Here is a 14,432-nt window from a genome sequence, read left to right on the forward strand (position 1 = left end):
CCAAGTAACAGAAGTGGTGGTGGTAAGGATGAAACGAGAAAAGCAAAATCTGGGATAGAAAATGCTCGAGAAGGAGATATAAAGAACATATTGTATACCACTTATTCAAGTGGATACGGGCTGAGTGTAATGCAGCGAGGTATGGACAAATAGTTGACAGTACGGAATATCATTGCATAGAAGAAGAGCACTTTCATTAAAGGTCCCATCTGAGAAAGGATCCGAAGAATACAATAAATTATAGCCTGAGAGAGGTTGGAAAACAGCCGAGTGTAATTTTGGTTCCTGTAAGCAAGCACCAACAGGGGAAAACCTGGAAAGCAACAGCTGAAGCTCACCCCGATTACCCGAGGCCGCGGATATTCCACTGTAAATAGGCCATGATTGGCAATGAAGAAAATACCAGGAATCCGTAGGGAAGGCCACCTACGGACTAGAGGGGTTAGAAAAGTCAACGTGTGGTGGCATTGGAAGGCGTTCAAGTAGCGAAGGAACGGAGCGTTGAGAAGAGTGGAGTTGTGGAGATGGAGGAGAGGGAAGAGAAGGAACAGGAGGTGGATCAGTGTCCATTGAAGGTTTAGTCTCTGCAATATATTCTGGAATTCAAAGATGTATGGGAGACAATATTGGAGGGAGAAGGAGGAGAGTGAGTAAAGACTGGGACAGTAATGGACTGTACCAAAGTAGGGGGGACGAAAGAGTGTAGGGGACTGGAGAAGAAGTGTGGCAGGGGACAGAAGAGGCAGAAACCTGGGAGGTGGCAGAAGAGGGAGAAACTTGGGAGGGGACGGGGTTGGAAGGCATAGTACGAGGAGGAGGGTGAACCTCCATGCTTGTAATAGAGCCAGATAAAGGGGAAGAACTAGGTACAGAGACTGGAAAGGTAAAGTGCGGAGGTGGAAGAAGGGAAGGAAGGGGCAATGAAGATTTGAGCACTGGGGTTTTTTTTGGACTTCTGAGAAGTAGAGGGGTGATTGGTAGGTGTCGCACGGGGTTTTGTCGATACCGGGTCTTGTGAGGAAGGACGTGAAGATGTGAGAACAGACTGAGTTGTAGTCGGGACGTCAGAGCCAAGGACAGCAAAAGGATTAGATGCCAGAGTGGCTATGGGAGAGGTAACAACAGAGCAGGCTGCAGAAGATGGGACTCCAGAAGTGGGGGGACGTTTTGAAACACGAGAATAAGAAACACGGGGTAGTCTCCCTTGGAGGCGGAGATGAGTAACTGCCATAGCATAAGGGAGACCTTCTGCTTCTTTGAGGCAACGGATTTCATGCTCATTCAAGTAGACCTGGCAATGGCGAGAGTACGAAGGATGAGCCTCATTACAATTAAGGAAAGATGGAGGTTGACTGCAAGATGTATTAGAATGGTCGTTGGCTCCACAGACTGGGCATTCGGCCATAGATCTGTAATATTTTGCTGGGTGACCAAAACGCCAGCAAGTTCTATACTGTTGCGGTGTAGGGATCACCTTTCGAACTTGTAACCGATGACCCGCGACATAAACAGAGGGCGGGAGTTCACGGCTGTCGAAAGTTAATCGAGCCACATTGCAAGGGTAACGTCTCCGCCCACGGGCAGGAAGGATGTAAGTGTCTAATTTGAGGATTGGGAGATCCTGGAGTTCCAGCTGTTCAAGAATGTCATTGCCATATGACTGGAAATTCTGCTGGACTATGGTATGGGGCAGAATGACAGTACCACTACAAGAATTGAGAGAAAGATGTTTTTCAATAGTGATAGGAGTAGTATCGATATGCGAAAGGAGAGAAAGATCATGAGCTTGGGTAGCATTCTGGACAGTGACGATGCGCGTACCGCTCTTGAGAGCATGAAATGAAGTATCTCTACTTACATGGCGCAGGAGTGCTTTGCCAATACTATGGTCAGAGAGATAGGCAGTAGAAGAAGTCGGTCTTAAAGTAAAGAATTTAGTCCATTGTGTGGTCCGAAACCGAGCGTGGAGAGGAAGTGCATGACGTGTCGGTCTTTTCCTAGTAGAATGGGAAGGTAACGAAGGGACATCAGGAGATTGTCGTTGGCGTTTAGGAGTAGGACCAGAGTTGGTCCGTCGTGAAACGGGCTGGCGATTCGAAAATTGCCGTACCATAGAGGGAGAGGCCGGAAGCATAGTCAAAGGAGAGCGGAGTTCAGACAAATCGAAGGAGTCAGTCGAAGCCCCGGTACCTGAAGCAGGTGAGGAAACAGCACCAGCAAGAGGTACAGGGGCATCAGGATTGTCCGAAGAGTGGTCTAAAAACAAGGCAGGGTCAGAATAGGGTGCGGTATCAAGAAGGGGCCCGGGGTTAGTGGGTTCATGGATTGGGTTCTTTTTTGTTTTTTTTGCTTTTTGTTTTTAAGAAAAAAAAATAAAAAAAATAAAAATAAAAAAAAAAGAAAAATAAAAAAAAAAGAAAAAAGGGGGGAGCGGGGAAGAATAGTTCCCAGGAGGAATGAAAGGGCCGGAAATCTCCCTCCGCGCCCAAGAGGACCTCAGCATCGCTAGCGCAGATGCAGCATGGAACCCGTGCCATACCCTACCTTTCATGCCAGTAAACCAGCAATCCGGGATAGCAACCTCACATCTGCCGAGCTACCTCGGTGGACAAAAGAGAGGACGGCGGGATATCCGCCACAAAGCATACCTCCTTCGGCCACCACCCCCGGAATCCGAAAGGAGGCTTCCAGAGATACACCAGTCGCCCGAAAGACACCCAAAGCTAGCTACTCCGGGATACCGGAGAGGGATCGGGACATCCCCAGGCGATCCAGATTCCACGGCAAACTACGCCACCGCCAAGAACCTCAACGGAATGGGATGGACCCCGGTATCCTTTCCCCTACCTAGGAACTAGCGCGCCTGTGGGAGAAATCCCAAAGGCCAAAAAGAGGAAGGGCAAAAGGGAGGGGTGGGGAGGAAGAAAGGAAAAAGGGGGAGGATGGGAGAGGGGAGGGGAGATTGGGGGGTAATTAGGTTCGGTCTGAGGAAGAAGACCGACAGGTCTAATTCCTCAGACCAAGAGCCTCTTCACCACGCCAAGGAGCCCCCCTTGAAGAGGTATTACAGTGCAACATGCCAAAGCCCCTTGTATGCAGAGCATTATGGGCAGGCTTAAAATTAACTAAGATTAACTAAGCAATGATATATTCAGTGGTAAAACATTATTGTAAACAGATAACAATTTAGCACAAATGAGTATTACAGACAGGTCATATGGTCATTTACTGTGTTGCTGTGCTTTCAGCTGCCACCATATATATAGATACCGAAAGCGTGACACCAACGATACAAATAAATACACATCAGTAATTATTATACAGTGTAGATGGAATATATTACAAACTGAAAATCATAGTCAGTTATTCTTAGTCAATAAAAGTGAGAAAAATAAAATCAGACTTCAAAACCTAACATTTATTTTCGAAAACTGTTTAATATTCATTTCAGTTCATTTCTTACTGGTAATTCAATTTAATTTTCATGTTGAGGCCCCCCCCCCCAAACCTAAAGTGCCCCAGCCTCCCAGGTCTAAATCCGGCCATAAGATAAGAGATAAGATTTCGTTCGGATTTTTAACCCCGGAGGGTTAGCCACCCAGGATAACCCAAGAAAGTCAGTGCGTCATCGAGGACTGTCTAACTTATTTCCATTGGGGTCCTTAATCTTGTCCCCCAGGATGCGACCCACACCAGTCGACTAACACTCAGGTACCTATTTGCTGCTAGGTGAACAGGACAACAGGTGTAAGGAAACGTGTCGGAATGTTTCCACCCGCCGGGAATCGAACCCGGGCCCTCCGTGTGTGAAGCGGGAGCTTTAGCCACCAGGCCACCGGGCCACCATGATCAAAACTAACCACTAAACCCACAAGAGATGTCAAATACGTAAGCCCAACATCAAGGAGACGGTTTTCATTTCAATGAGTCCATGGAAATTGTTCATTAGAATTACGAATATGTGGCATACGAGTGTCTTTGGGCAAGTGTCCAGGGCGTTTCAAATATCAAGATTCAAGCCACGTTAACACAGTAACAAAACTGTGTTAGTCCCTTAGTAACTGCCAAGTGGCAACCATCCCCTCCTATTCCCCTCCCCATCACCCTCCCCCCAGTAACAACTAATTACTTACCCCCCAAACCCCTCCACCAGCAGCCAACCCCCCAATCCTTCTCCTAACGACCTTCCCCCTCCCCACAAACAACCACTGACGTCATAACCCCCCCCTCCTCCAGGTCAATGGCGCCATTTAGCCATGGAGGTCAAGAATAGTGGCACCACTAGTCACTCCTCTGCCATCCACCACACCATCAACACCTCCAGTTCTTCCAGTCCCATCACCCTGTGGTAATTTAAAAAAAAAAACTTGGATTACTCTAATTTCATAGTAATTTTTGATAGATCAGCTTTGAAAATATTTTTGCAATTTTTCTTTCTACAAACTGTTGAAGGAAGCATAGACTACAAACTGTCGTTTACTTCAGTTCATAAATCTAGTAATGTCCATACTTTTATCTTTGCAGATATTGTTTTGGGGGTGTTGCTGCCGTTGACATCACTGAAGACTTGCAGCTGCCCACAACATGGACTTCACCACACAGCAGCTGCCCACAACATGGACAATATCTTCAACCTACAAGATTCGATAAACTTAAGAGCAGTAATCAAAATGTAATAAATAGTCTTTACTGTAAAAAAAAAAATGTTCAAGGAACACACAAAAGGTGTTCAAAGAACACAAAAAGGAAATAAATGAGACAAGCCTCAACTGCTGTATTTGTCAGCAGGAAAACATTCACACAATTCGGGAGCTTTAAGCTCGAGGAAAAAAAAAAAATATTGCTACCCCAACCCTACTAACAATAATAGTAACGAGGCGGATAGCCTCAATACTGCTATTATTAGTAGTTTGAGGTATGATACATTTTTAAAATTTCCACGTATTGTACATGACTATCTCCACTGCAAACACTTCCACGTGAACAACAACCTTCTAACACACACTGTTACGATCACCTCTTGTCTCCAGTGTTCTGTCTTGTTTGTCAGGAAGATTCTGCGGCAATTAAAAAAGATGGAGGGTAAACTCCATAATATGCATTACAACCTAACCAAGTCTTCTCTTAATATCCCTTAAATATAGGAGTCTAACTGGGAAAAAAAATCCAACTTTCACTGCTCTCCTGAATCAAACCTGACTGAATTGTTTTGGGGGATGGGGACAGGTCGATGAAAGTCAGTTTTACATGCATGCACATTTTACTTATGGGAAATTTACACAACTAAATATATTATCCATAGGGTTATACACAGCTTGGGGAAATGTTAGGCAATCAGGTTGGATCCAAGGAAGGGGATGGTACTTGCAACTGATTGTATAGACACCTTCACTAGTACAAAGACACCCCTTGAAGGGCATCCAAATTCAACATGGTAGTTAGGATCATTAAGACAACAGTATTTCCCCTTCACTTCCACGTCCTTCATAGCAAACTAGACTAACAACCAACACTGGGTGTCTAACCAGTTGGAGGCCTGCCGTATACCAGTTTCCTAACACTTCTATGCTAGCCTGAATTCATAACCTACCTTACCTGCCAGTTATGGCTGGCATCCTAGGCACAACCTAAGGACCAATACATTCAAGCGCCCCCCCACTATTTTTCTGGATTTCTAACCCAGCACGGTTAATAATCCTATTACCACTAATACCAATCTTAAATCTCCCCCCCCCCCACTATACTCATCTGATGTTAGTGAATCCTTTCTGCCGAGTAACACTTCATTTCAGACAAAAGGTTTTCATCATTAACATCTGCTGTCAGCAGCGTTAGACTTTTGTAAGTAGTAAATATCAAACTAACTGTAATTCTGAACGCTAATACTTTTTATATTCATAGGAACCTGAAGGTAGCTTAAATTTTCCAAAATGACGAAATTGTGTAAACTCAAATATTGATTCATTAACTTTGTACAGTTTGGCCAAAGGCATAAAATACGTAGAACACCCACCGCAACCACTACCCAAAGCCCGAAACCCACCAAAATCCCCACAAAAACCACGTGCAATAACAGATTCCACACAGCTTCTGAAGGTCGTTGGTGGGTTCCAAGGCCCACAGTTCTACGTAATCTATGCCTTCGGGGGAGATTACTCTCCCCTGCTATATGCATTCATAATGCATATAGCAGATTCTCCAGTTCTATTCTTACCCTAACTACCTAAATATATAAAACTACTTACAATACACTTAAGGAAACCAACAATGGAGAAAATTCGAGACGATCTTTTGGTTTCTCTTGGACGAGTATCAAGTCAAACCAAGGGTCAAAAAGTATAACAGACAAGACAGGTCGCAAAAACCATGGACGGATGGGGATGAAATGACAAAGGACGTCAGGCGACCAGGTTTCAAGAAAAAGTAAATAAAAGTCTGGCTAAGAGACTGACCATCTTTTATCAAGGTTGGAGGGTAGAGTTTGATCAAAATTAACTCCAATTTAGTCTCCAAGACTGCTGTCACCTCTGACCTCTGTAGTCGACAGATAAGGACTACTCCCCAAGCGAAACATTTCACGAATAATACTTCTCACAATGTCTCTTACCAACTTGGTATTATACACCATTTATAATGTGAAAACATAAGTTAGAGAAATCTAGTCCAGAAAAAAAAGGTATCAAGACTAAGGCCAGGTGCAGTCGAAAGTAGTCTCAAAACAACCCAGGTTATACCGATACGTCTAAAGTTTCCTCCCCAAGTGTCAGTTTTGTGAACTTAGTAAACAAAGCAACATTAGACTTGCCAAAGACATAAAATACGTAGAACACCCACCGCAACCACTACCCAAAGCCCGGAATCCACCAACATCCCCACAGAAACCACGTGCAATAACAGATTCCACACAGTTTCTGAAGGTCGTTGGTGGGTTCCAAGGCCCACAGTTCTACGTAGTCTATGCCTTCGGGGGAGATTACTCTCCCCTGCTATATGCATTCATAATGCATATAGCAGATTCTCCAGTTTTATACCTTACTTATCCGACTTAACACCACCTAATTCTACAAGTTATTTTGATAGTAGAAACTAAATAATTGTAGACCTACAAAGTGTTATATATGTACACCACAACTATGCAGCATACTCCAAGTATAGGCCTTATTAATTTGCAGAGCAGTGGCGGCGCAAGGGGGGGAGAAGGGATGTAAAGGCGAGATCAAGGGGAGTCGAGGCGAGATCAAGGGGAGTCGAGATCAAGGGGAGTCGAGGCGAGATCAAGGGGAGTCGAGGCGAGATCAAGGGGAGTCGAGGCGAGATCAAGGGGAGTCGAGGCGAGATCAAGGGGAGTCGAGGCGAGATCAAGGGGAGTCGAGGCGAGATCAAGGGGAGTCGAGGCGAGATCAAGGGGAGTCGAGGCGAGATCAAGGGGAGTCGAGGCGAGATCAAAGGGAGTCGAGGCGAGATCAAGGGGAGTCGAGGCGAGATCAAGGGGAGTCGAGGCGAGATCAAGGGGAGTCGAGGCGAGATCAAGGGGAGTCGAGGCGAGATCAAGGGGAGTCGAGGCGAGATCAAGGGGAGTCGAGGCGAGATCAAGGGGAGTCGAGGCGAGATCAAGGGGAGTCGAGGCGAGATCAAGGGGAGTCGAGGCGAGATCAAGGGGAGTCGAGGCGAGATCAAGGGGAGTCGAGGCGAGATCAAGGGGAGTCGAGGCGAGATCAAGGGGAGTCGAGGCGAGATCAAGGGGAGTCGAGGCGAGATCAAGGGGAGTCGAGGCGAGATCAAGGGGAGTCGAGGCGAGATCAAGGGGAGTCGAGGCGAGATCAAGGGGAGTCGAGGCGAGATCAAGGGGAGTCGAGGCGAGATCAAGGGGAGTCGAGGCGAGATCAAGGGGGACTCTGGGTAATATCAAAGGGGTCTACAAAGTCTCCGTAAATATATACTGTATAACCCAATTTCAAAAATTCTCCCCCCCCCCCAAGATGCTCTAATACAGACTCTGGAGTCGTAAGCGCTAAACCTAAGCTTGAAATTACTTGGCCAGGCCCTCTACAACCCTACTGAAAATAAATGTGGCTAATTCCACATTTCTGAGGAATTATTGATTTTTCCGGCTATAATATATTCTGCCCGAGGAAAAATTATCCCGCCCGTCATGTGAAGCTAAAACTTTGGCTGTGTAGTTTTAAAAATAGGTTAGACAAATGAGTGGTTGAGAGTTGGATCTGCCTAACATGGGTCAATAGGCCTGCTTCAGTGTTCCTTTGTCTTAATAATGGATATGCCTGATTTAATAGGCTTTCCTTACACCCGGCATCAAGACCTTTACCATTGCCCTCACCACACTAAACTATATCAGTATAATTATTAACCCGGTAGATTAACACAATTACACAATCAAGTCAGGATGACATCTATGACATCTTTATTAGGGTATTTATGCTCCCCCAGGATGCGACCCCTACCAGTAGGCCTGCTCCAGTGTTCCTCCTCTATATGAACAGTGGTAATGGATATAATGGAACATGCCCACTTGTGCCCGGGATCGAATCTCGGTTCTTCAGTTGACGCCACTACCAACTGAGCCGTGACATTTCACACATTTCATCTCTACTTCCTACAATCTTCCAGGATGGGTATATAGGCAGCATAATGAAGATATTATACTAAAACTTCCAAAAATCTAATCAATCTTCAAGTCTAAGTTTTACAACCCATTTCTCCATTTTTTATTTCCACATCATTCAAGGTAACCTATAGAATACATTCCTCAATATTTCCTGACCAGAGATTTCATCTCTGGTCGGGAGATAAGCTAATACTTCCCACTAAGGTACTTCTTATATCAATTGCATACAATCTTTCCTATACTCTCCCCACCACTTTCACACCTAATACAATCACTATCTGCTTCAATAACCAAACTTTAGTGGACTTATAACCTGGAAATACCTTACAAGTGGGCCCTGCCCACCTCTAACGACGTCTCTGACTGCTATCTTTTTCTTTAATAAATATTTCTTTCACATGGACCTGATGACTAACAATTTGTTTATATGGAAGTCTATATCTAGATCACAAGGCGCAAGTTCCTTGGATCAAGAGACCTTCAATAAGCTATTTTTCAATGAGAAAAAATAGCCCAGAACTGGATACACCATTATGGGTTATGTAACGCCTAGTATGAGAGTTATAGTTTGATCAGAGGAAGGGGAGTAGCTCCAGTTCCTCGCATCAAAACCCCTCCACTAAGGTCAATCACCCCCGCCCCCTTCCAAGACATTAGACCCCCAAAAATTAAGACTAAAATATTAATAATTTGACCAAACTGGTGGTGGGGACCAGGAGCTGCAGCTCAACTCTGCTGTTGTACTGACAAATACGTCACCAGACAATACTTACGTTATTTAGGTGTATTAAAAGGATGATGAAGCGGTAAAGCCGGCGGGGATGGCAGGAGGAGAAGCAACATATCTCTTCTGTACGACCACTGAAGTTCAACTGACCTTTAGTAACCTTGAGGTTGGTCACTGTCCTAACCTTCACTATAACACTATTACTGATAACCTGACTAACTCCACTACCATCACTAGATGCCACTACTACACCACCACTAGATGGCATCACTATCAGTACTACTAATGGTGGAGCGCTCAACCCGTGGGGGTCATGGACCACCTGGGAGGATAAGTTCACTCCCAGGTGGCATAGATCACATTCCTTGGATGTGATCTATGCCACAACGGTACAACTAGGCATAGTGGATGTACAGGCATACCTGGAGGGTGTGTTCCTGGACTTGAAGGGGCCATTTCGCTCTGAATTAGACAAACTAAATTAGTTTAAGATATAAAGGAGTATAAGAAAATTGAATAGTTAAATAAAATGGCTGGAACAATTCACAACCCACAACTTAGATATGAATTTAGACGACGTTTAGGTCCGTTCTAAATATACCAAAGCGCAACATTTATCTCTACATTAAACCACATTCACCTGATGTAGGTTCTTCGACAATTAAGAGGCCTACACCGTTTTTGGGGTTGGATTTTGTTAGTCGGGGATACTTCAAACAAAAATAAATGATACGTGAACTCTGAGCTCATATATACGAATAAACATACATCTCTCACTATATAGACGAGCGTCCAGTTTTAATTTATCATCTTTATTATGTCAGGGGCCCAAGACTCTTCAACTGCCTCCCAGCATACACGAGAGGGATTACCAATAGACCCCCTGGCTGTCTTCAAGCAGGAACTGGGCAGGCACGTAAAGTCAGTGCCTGACCAGCCGGGCTGTGGTTTCGTACGTCGGGTTGCGTGCGGCCAACAGTAACAGCCTGGTTGATCAGGCCCTGATCCACTATGAGGCCTGGTCACAGACCTGGCAGCGGGGGCGTTGATCCCCGGAATTTTCTCCAGATATGCACCCCATACCCATCCTGTAGGAGGTAGTCATAAGATTACAGAGGTACATAATGGGTCCAGGAACTGGGCCACAAAGTTTTGATAGCTGAACAGTTACATGTCTATATCTGGTCACAATCGTAATGAGTTATTTGTGCAAACATTAATTAGGTCACACACACGATGTTAGGGAGTATTTCTTCAGTCATAGAGTAGTCAGGAAGTGGAGTAGTCTAGCAAGCGAGGTAGAAATCATACATAGCTTCAAGATGAAGTATGTAAAAGCTCATGGAGCAGGGAGAGAGAGAGAGAGGACCTAGTAGCACTCGGTGAAGAGGCGGGGCCAGGAGCTGAGTATCGACCCCTACAACCACAATTAGGTGAGAACGAGCGTCCAGGGAAGTGTCTTACACGCTACTTCCTAGCTTGACTGGTAGACAATACTCTCCTTCCTGCATCACTACACCTCTCCTGATACATTATTCTCTGACGTCACTTTCAATGTTGTACTCGCACAATATGGTCAGACCTGTGCTATTTTACATCATACATTACATATACACAGAGTAGTGTATATTTGTCTGCAACTTCATATTTATTTTATTCTCTGTTACAGGGAATAAAGTATATATATTTAATATAAATGAAGAGGTGTATTGTAGCCTTAATGGCTCACTTATAGTCGCCAAAAAATGGTTGTAATTATAACTTCCAGTGAGTAAAACGACACAAGTGCAACTAATGTGACAGTTTTATTGTGGCAACGTTTCGCTCTCCAGGAGATTTGCCAAGCCGTATTGTTAATATACAACTTCTGTGCCTTTTTCAACTGTTGATATGTTTCTTGGGCATTTGAGGGTTTAAGCTAAAGCTCCTGAGACTTTTGAAAGTATTGATCTCCAGCACCTGGACCACTTTGCAAATAAGTTTATTTAGGTTCAGGTAAACATAAGTGCGATTATCATACATAACTGGACAGGCACCTAAATTCAGTTCCTGACCAGCTGGGCTGTGGTTCATGTCAGTTTGCATGCGGCCAGGAGTAACAGCCTGGTTGATCCACTACGAGGACTGGTCACGGACCGGGTTGTGGGGGCGTTGACCCCAGAACACCCTCCATGTACGTGTAAATTACCTAGGATAACCAAAAAGGCTCTTAGTTCTCTCAAGGGTATCAAACCGCAGCGCCTCTTGTATACACTGAGGTGGTTTAGAAAGACACGTAAGCAAACACTATAACATATTTATTAGAAAACGTTTCGGTCCTGGGACCTTGATCATTAGAAGTGATCAAGGTCCCAGGACCGAAACGTTTTCTAATAAATATGTTATAGTGTTTGCTTACGTGTCTTTCTAAACCAACTTGTCGGTATTTATTACCAAGGTTTATACCATACACTGAGGTACAATGGGCTGGCATAATGGCATTATGGGATATGTATCTTTGATCATGTAATATCCATAACTTATCTAAATTGAACAGTATTTTATATTATTATTATAATCAAGGGGAAGCGCCAAACCCGGAGGATTATACAGCGCCTTGGGGGGGATGTGGAAGGCATTCAGGGTTAATTCGGGGAACTGGAGCACAGATCCAATTCCCTAAATCAAGAGCCCCTCACCAACATCAAGGAACCTTCCTTGAGGGGAACACTATTTTAGATACACTGAATAGCGATATAGTTTCTCGTCAGCATGAATTCTAACATGTTTGAGTAAGTTATATTTACTGAAAAGTATTGTAGGCACTGAAAGTTGATATAGTTTCTCGTCAGTATGAATTCTAATGTTTAAAGAAACTGAATTTGAAAATTCTTTTAGATTTACTGATCATATATTTTTTTTTTCCATAGTATGAATTGCAATGTACTATACTGTATAATATTCCTTAGGTATCTCCTGATTTTTTTCTTCCTCCAAGTTTTGCATTTATAACTTGAAATGCCACATCCAGTCAGCTTCAAACCTTCAACACTGGCATTTCCTACCTAGGAAGAGGTAGAGATTGTAATTGAATTATAAAAAGGAAGCACCAAACCCACCAGGGTCATACAGCACAGGATTGTAAATGGAATGTGTAGATTATTATTATTATAATCAAAAAGAAGCGCTAAGCCACAAGGACTATACAGCATGGAATGTGTAGAGATGTAGATTTCAAATCTGCCATTTGTATTTTTAATATGATGCACATTAACCAAAACTATGCACTAAACCCACCAGGGTCATACAGAATGATATAAATTTTTCATAAAATATATGGCCCGGTTTGGGACCAGGCCATGGGGGCAGTGACCCCTTAAGTTGACTACAGGTAACCTACCTCTTCTGAATGGCTTCAGTCTTTATTAGTTCATGCATTATGTACACAGGATATTATTATAATAAAAAAGTACGTATACACAGGGATAGTACCCAGTATATTTAGGCTTTGTAGATGGAAGTTTTCATATTTCTAGAACTTCTGCAGTTAATCAACTAGTTATTGGTTGATATCCAGGATTTCCAATAGTTAGAAAGCTTGAAATTGAATTAATTTTTTGGTTTACCTGGAGAGGGTTTTGGGGGTCAATGCCCCCACGGCCCAGTCTGAGACCAAGCCTCATGGTGGATCAGGGTCTGATCAACCAGGCTGTTGCTGCTGGCCACACACAAGCTGACATACAAACCACAGCCTGGTTGATCAGGTACTGACTTTAGGTGCCTGTCCAGTGCTTTCTTGAAGACAGCCAGGGGTCTATTGGTAATCCCCCTTATGTATGCTGGGAGGCAATTGAATAGTCTTGGGCCCCGGACATTTATTGTGTTGTCTCTCAGTGTACTCGTGGCACCCCTGCTTTTCATCGGGGAAATGTTGCATCTCCTGCCGAGTCTTTTGCTTTCATAGGAAGTGACTTTCGTGTGCAGGTTTGGTACCAAACCCTCCATGTATCTCTCTCGCCTGCGTTCGAGGAAATACAGATCAAGGACCTTCAACCATTCCCAGTGGACCTTCAACCGTTCCCAATGGTCTAGGTGCCTTATTGCACTTGTGTGTGCCGTGAAAGTTCTTTGTACACTCTCCAGGTCTGCAATGTTGCCAGCCTTGAAGGGGGTTGTTAGTGTACAGCAGTATTCCAGCCTAGAGAGCACAAGCAATTTGAAGAGAATCATCATGGGCTTGGCATCCCTAGTTTTGAAGGCTCTCATTATCCATCCTATCATTTTCCTAGCAGATGAGGTAGATACATTGTTGTGGTCTTTGAAGGTGAGATCCTCTGACATTATCACTCCCAGGTCCTTCACATTACTTTTCTGCTCTATTGTATGGTTAGAATTTGTGGTATACCCTGACACATTTTTAATTTCTTCAAGTTTTCCATATCTGAGTACATAGTTGAAATTTCTCCTCGTTGAACTTCATATTGTTTTGAATGGCCCATTCAAAGATTTGGTTGATGTCTGCTTGGAGTTTCGCAGTGTCTTCAATGGAAGTCACTGTCATGGTGATCCGGGTGTCATCCGCAAAGGAAGACACGGAGCTATGGCTTACATATCTGTCAGAAATGAGGATGAGGAATAGAATGGGAGCGAGTACTGTGCCTTGTGGAACAGAGCTGTTAAAGATGTGTTTTCTTCAAAGGATGCTTTGTATTGCTTTTGGGGTGTTTTAATTTTCCAATTTTACTAAACTGGTTTCCATTCAATAATTGGATAATACAATTTCAGATCAAACTCAAACCTAGATGTTGGTGTATTGTTTTTAGAGAAAGATTTGAATTTATTTTGGGCTGTATAGGTGCTAGTTTTATTGAAGACTCAGAAAATTGAAATATTGTACAGTGGAACCTCGGTTTTCGTCATTAATTTGTTCCAGAAAGTCTGACGAAAACTGAATTCGATGAAAACTGAAGCAATATTTCCCACAAGAAATAATGTAAATCCAATTAATCCATTCCAGCCACCCAATTATTATTATTATTATAATAAAAAAGAAGTGCTAAGCCACAAGAACTATACAGCTCCAGCCACCCAAAAGTATTA

General features: G+C 43.7%; 2 long non-coding RNA genes across 2 annotated transcripts; one reads left to right on the plus strand and one right to left on the minus strand.

Annotated features, from left to right (window-relative positions):
• Positions 1–4,208: 4,208 nt before the first annotated feature.
• LOC128700189 (uncharacterized) lies at positions 4,209–10,111 on the minus strand. Its single transcript, XR_011394076.1, has 3 exons — positions 9,400–10,111; positions 4,511–4,634; positions 4,209–4,343 (listed from the first exon to the last, which is right to left on the minus strand). It is a non-coding gene; the product is annotated as an uncharacterized lncRNA (long non-coding RNA).
• LOC128700190 (uncharacterized) lies at positions 4,231–4,769 on the plus strand. Its single transcript, XR_011394075.1, has 2 exons — positions 4,231–4,348; positions 4,525–4,769. It is a non-coding gene; the product is annotated as an uncharacterized lncRNA (long non-coding RNA).
• Positions 10,112–14,432: the final 4,321 nt, after the last annotated feature.

Source organism: Cherax quadricarinatus, chromosome 74, assembly GCF_038502225.1.
Source record: "Cherax quadricarinatus isolate ZL_2023a chromosome 74, ASM3850222v1, whole genome shotgun sequence".
Taxonomy (NCBI): Eukaryota; Metazoa; Arthropoda; class Malacostraca; order Decapoda; family Parastacidae; genus Cherax; species Cherax quadricarinatus.